The sequence below is a fragment of the Calidris pugnax genome, unplaced genomic scaffold (genome assembly GCF_001431845.1).
Source record: "Calidris pugnax isolate Ruff unplaced genomic scaffold, ASM143184v1 scaffold18, whole genome shotgun sequence".
In the NCBI taxonomy this organism is placed as follows: domain Eukaryota; kingdom Metazoa; phylum Chordata; class Aves; order Charadriiformes; family Scolopacidae; genus Calidris; species Calidris pugnax.
The window spans coordinates 2,246,297-2,252,296 of NW_015090812.1; positions in this window are offsets into that span (position 1 = coordinate 2,246,297).

The window sequence follows — 6,000 nt, forward strand, 5'->3', positions numbered from 1 at the left end:
TCATTTTTCAAAATCTTGACACTTGAAATAACTATATTAATCATATAAACATCAGTGTTATTGCATATTTGACTTTAATGGACGTGTCATGGCCTGTAAGGCCCTTCTACACCTGAAATTTGCTGTATTGTATAAATCTATTATGTACAATCAGTTCAGCATAAATCTTGTAAAGCAAGATTCCTGCTTTACTGAAACCACTGGCAAACTCTCACCAAATGTAAGTTTTCTCCAATCTAAATGCCACGATTCAGAAATTATCTCCAATATTTAATATGAATATTGTGCCAGAGTGGATTTGCTGAGGTAGGCTACAGTTCAGAAGGCTTTTATTTGTCCCTCCTGTTGGTCAGCTGCCTGCTCGCCAGTTACTGTTATTTTAAAAAGGAAGCCCTAGAAATTGGTCACCTTCAAGTTCTGTGTTGTCATTCGGATGTAGATGCACATCAGCATCTAGGCTGCAAAGCAGTCTTGAACTATGCTCTTGCTTCACACATTTTAGTTTGTATTTTAATAGATGTATTGTGTTCTAAAGTATCCATAGGGGGGGAAAAAAAAAGAAGTCCCTTTGATTTCTCCTTCCCCCCAGTATTACTGTTATTGATTGGTCCTTACTGGTGAATAATGACTAATAATGACTTTTTTAAAGTGGAAACAGATTATGAAGTCAAATCCAAGAGCATTCAGGCCAAATTCTGCTTTCACTGACACCAATATAAATCCAGAGGCACTCAAATGGATTACAGATTTATACTGGTGTAACTGAAAGCAGAATTTTGCCCTTAGTCTTTAACAACTCATTAAGGATAAATAGCCTTTTAGCTAATGAAAATGTAGCATTTTTGTTAACAGCTTCATAATGACATACACCCAGTGCTACATTACCTTGATAATTGGAAAATTTACTTGCCTTTTTCCTTTGGTAAAACATGGGCACTGTTGTAGTTGTTCCATAATAAAATAATTGAGCTATAAAATCCAGACACCCAAAACATGCTCATAGCATTTAAGGATAAGCAAAATGCAACTATAAGCACTAAGCCCTACTCAAAACTGGCTGAAAACAGAACTGTGAAAAATATGATAGTGTTGAGTTCCCCAGTGGGGAATGGGGGGACATGTGCTTTTTGCATGCGATTTTTCAAAAACTCTTCCTTCACCCCCAACTGGAATTTTGTTCTGTGTCAGAAAATGTGCAGTGGACCTTGAAGAGTGAACGACCGTGTCAAGAGTGTGAATGTCAAGTTGGATGCAGGCTTTGGACTTTTTTCTCAATCCTAGATCTTTTTTGTGCTGCTGATGAGTTTGACTCAGCCTTGACAGGTTATTCTATAGAGAGACAGCCTTCCCCTTCCCACATACAACAGGAAGTTTTTCAGGTCTGGCCACAAACAACTCCCGTTTGACTCAGCAGTGCTGAATAACTGTCCTATAAAGTTTCTAAATGGCAATGCCAATATTGGAGGCAGAGTATTTTGTTTGCTTGGCTCCAGGGTTAAGTTTTCCATTCTCTAAACTCCTCCTACCTGTTGAGGATATTAACAAAACCCACTTGTCTTAGTTTCAGCCAATCTGTTATCAGAAAGTACTCCCACTTAAACATACATCATTAACATCTTCATTAATGCTCTATTACAGCATCTTTACCTGCTTTGTCAGGGAACAGGGATGGGGAGTCAAGAGCAATAACAAGCAGCAGAGCAGGGGCTTCACCAGTTGAAGCCACATCCCACAGTATCTATGCCAGGCAAAGAAGACAGATGCAAAGGTGGTGGCCAGGTCTAATTAGGAGTCCAGATCATGAGACATCATGGTGACAAAACAGGTCTGAGATCAAGCCAAGAAGTCAACCTATAGGTCAACATCAGCACTTGCCACATGGCCTCACGGTGATGAGGCAGGGTCAAGGCCAAGTTCAGAAGTTGGCCTGCAGGTTGATATCCGATCAAGGAGCACCAAGGCCAGGACAGAGCTTAACTGGAGTTTGTGGTCTCATGGGTGTGAGTGGAAGCCCCAGGTGAGGCTGGTCAGGGCCATTAAGGATTTTAGTACCCTCAGAGTCCTGGTAGTCTGGCAAATATGTGATATGGTCTCTGCCAGGTGGTGGTAAATTCTGCTAGGAAATGGTAAACCTGTGCATTGTGGCATACCATGGTTCAGTAAACTAAGGATTTTAGACTGAAATGTAATTTGAATCCCCAAGTTGTCACAAACTGCACAGAACTGGTGCGTGGGTCTATTCCTGGCTACAACAAATTACATTCCCTTTATGTTGCGCTGATTTCCCCACTGTTGTCTTTTTCACATGGAAGTTCTTTGCTTTGGGGATTAATTCTTGCTGTGCATTTGGAGTGTTTAGTCAAAAAATTTACCTGAAAATGCAAGGTGCTTCTGTACTATAAATCATAATTTGATAATACTTTGGAGAAAACATGACTGGTACGTTTCTGTAGGGAAAGAGTTTCTGTTGCTTTGATTTATTTGCTATTCCAATTAACTTCTGTATGTTTAAGTCTGAGTAATTGAGCTACAGTATTCACAGTGGAGTCAAACCCTGTGTTTGGCCTTCAGACCAGGTACAATTCATAGACCGTGCCCTTGTGGAACAATTCTTCCAAATATTTCAGGAATTTAGCAGTTAAATGACATTATGTCTGTCCATAGGACTAGGTGAGTGTGTCTTACACTAATTACCTTAAAAGCAGTTTTTAATCAACTATTTAATGCTCACCTGTGGCAGTAGAACTGATGTTAGAGCATTGAGGATGCTTTGCACATATTTCCATGGGTTTTCAGTGTTTCTGAGTTTTGCTTTCCCTTTGTTGCTGTGTTATTAGGTATGGAGACAGATAACTCAAAAAGCAGAAAAGTGATTTTGTTGTCCATTTCTCAAAATCTGCTTATTAGTTTAAAGTCAAACATTTCTGCTTTCTATTGTATTTACAAAAGCAATAGTAATAAATATTGACAAAGCTAAACAGCCTCTGGGAAGGAGCAGCCTAGAATTGCTATGCAAACATGCTTTTAAAATTACCTACAGACAATACTGCTATATTAAAATAATAATCCAAATGAGAGTACTTGCTTGAATACTACTTGTTTTGCTACCCTTTACATCAAGGAATAATGACGGATCTTGTGCTAGTTTTGAATGAAAATATCAATTGGGGAGTGGATTTACATAATAAAATTAATAGAGCATGGAAAGCTTTCAGCATCGCTTTCTGATTTTCCTCAGTGTGTGTCACAAAAGTTATATTTAAAAAGACAGACGATTACAAGTTTGTTTAGGAAAAGAAATCCTCTGGGCTGCATGTATGAGATCTTTACATATGACAGCTGGCCCAACTCACAAATCACTCAGGTTCCTCCTTTTCTGTTCCTATAAAGAAAATCTGTAATTGTGCAGAGTGCCACGTATGGGGCAAAATGTCATTGTTTGCCCACTTTTTTGTGTTCACTAACCTGGTTCTCTCCACACAGATGCCTTTCTTAGTTACACTCCCTGGAGTGCACCCACCAAAGAGGAGATGGAATCAGACATCTATTATCCAGTCCAACACAAGATTTTATTTCTTTGCACTTAGAAAGGGAAGATTTTGCAGGAAAATAACTTACCATCTTAACACCATAAATAACCACTGGTTGATTATTTCATGGTTGTCTGTGTCTGGCCTTTCTGTTACAGTAGAGTAAACCTAGCAGTGTCTTTTTCCAGCAGTGCAAGCCAAGAGATGGCCTTCCAGAGTCTGATGGGAAAGGGTCTTCCCAAGTCTGATGATGTTGAAGGACCTCGGTCTGGAAAGCCTGTTTTCTCATAGATCATGAGGGGTATGTCATTTAGCTCCAGATTCATTCCTTCCTCTCAGAGATGCCACCATCCAGCTTTACAGCAAGCAATGGTGGTTGGGGTTTTCTACTACCTTTGAAAACCTTCATACCCAGAAGTCTGTGGCTCTCCATAAAACAGAAAGGATGTGTGTGGTGTTGAGCCAACTGGCTGGACAGTGAACTGGCCAAGCCTCAGGAGAGAAAGACCAAGGGAAAATAGGGAGGAGAAGAGTGGTTTGAACATCTGAGCTGCTGGTTTGTCACACACAGACCCCTTCATTTATTCACCCCTGCATCACAGTCCTCCTTCTGGAGAAAGCTGTAAAAGTGATGCCTCATCCTGTAGCCAAAATCTGTCTTACATTCATGACTGATGCCTGTTTTACACTCTTCTTTCATTATCCTGTAATGCTGCCATTTTTGGATGGGTGGTGAGTCGCTGTGGGTGGCCTGCTTCTGGCTCTCCAAATGGGGATATCAGGTGAGCTTTCTGCGTTCCTTTGAGACTGAGCCTCACTGGTTTGTATTCAAGTCACTGTCTGCTTTATGAACCCTGTTTTAAAGCTTCTAAGAACTCAGTTTGAGCTAAGACCAAAAAGGAATTTACTAATTTTGAGGTAGAGACAAGTTTACAATTAGCTACTAATGGAAACTTCATGGTCCCCTAAGGGTGACAAATCAAGGAAGATTCAAGTTCAAAAAAACTGTTTCAGGATCTGTAGAAGAGTGAAAAAGTGGTTTCCTAGATCCCATTCTCTTTTGTGGTAAATCAGGCAGACAATTTCTGGTTGGTTTCCGTTGTTTCCAGTTGTGTCAATAAGGACCTACTTAATACTCAAATCTGTTTTGTTATTTTTACATATAAATTCCATTTCATAGCAACAATAATACTTTCCAGGCAGCTCATTTGAGGATGATTACTCTACTTCATAGCTAGTAAAATTCACTTGGTCTCATTATACAATTCAAGGTGTGTATAACAGACAATTGCCTATAAACATGCTGCCTGATGGGTGTTAATGCTTCATTATATTTACTGTTTTCTTTTCATGGCTTCAGGTACCATGACAAACTGTTTCTCCAGGAATAAAATTTGGAAAATCTTTCACTTTTTCTTGGCAGATCATTCTTCCTAGTCTGGCAGTTAATGTGCCTCAAGTATTCTCTAAAAATTGAAGAGAATATCCTCATCTTCCCACTTTGGCTAGAGGTTTTACAGTGTAAGAAAAATGACTGATTTGTTGTTTATGTGAGAGAGAGTATCTTTACAGAAATGCGTAATTTATGCCAAAGTGTTTTAACTTGGATGCTTAAATTAGGCACCTAACTCTGCTTAATTTCCCAAATAATGTCCCAGTTTACATCAGCACTTAAACATGTGTTTTCTTGAAAAGACAAGTGATTTTGCAGTTGTTCATAAAGGTGTTTATCAAAGTTTTGGAGTAGATCAGCCCCTTAGAAGCCAGACATGCTCAGCTAAAAAAACGGTCCCCTGCTTATCTGGCTGGATTTGAATTTAGATGTCTGGATTAAGGCATCCATGGCTGAACATTTTGGCCATCATGTTTTCAGTGCTTACCGGTGACAGTTTTAATTATTATAATTATTAATACAAAAAACCACATACTTGACTGTTGCTTCCCCACTCTGCAGTCATCATTGAGAGGTTCAGCGTGTCTGGTCTTGTTTAGAAATGGAAAGATTACCCCGGCAGATGAAAACAAAAAACCTCATACATTTTTATGCCTGTTTAGAGGATCCACCTGATTCTGCCTGGCTGTTGTGAAAATATAAGTAGTAATAAGAATAAAAATGTTGCTGGCCAGCTGTTTTGACCTTCTGCAACACAGAACATTTACAAAGATTTAAGCAAACCGAGGCAGAGTGTTATAGGAGAGGTTCATACGTCAGACTTTTGTTTACGGTCAGGGCCATCCATCCAGGGTGCACGTGCTGTCACTCAGAACATTGTGTAACCCTAGGATATCCTCAGTTCATTTCTATGAGCAGGAATCTTAGGCTTTTACATCACTTACATCTTATAGTTTTATACCTTACTTAATGGAGTGCTGTGTTCTTTGGGAAAACGGGGCTAGGAAAGATTTCTGGAGTCCCTAAATCCTGCCTGTTGCTGCGTCAGGTGCCGTAATCCCATTCACAAATAGTTAG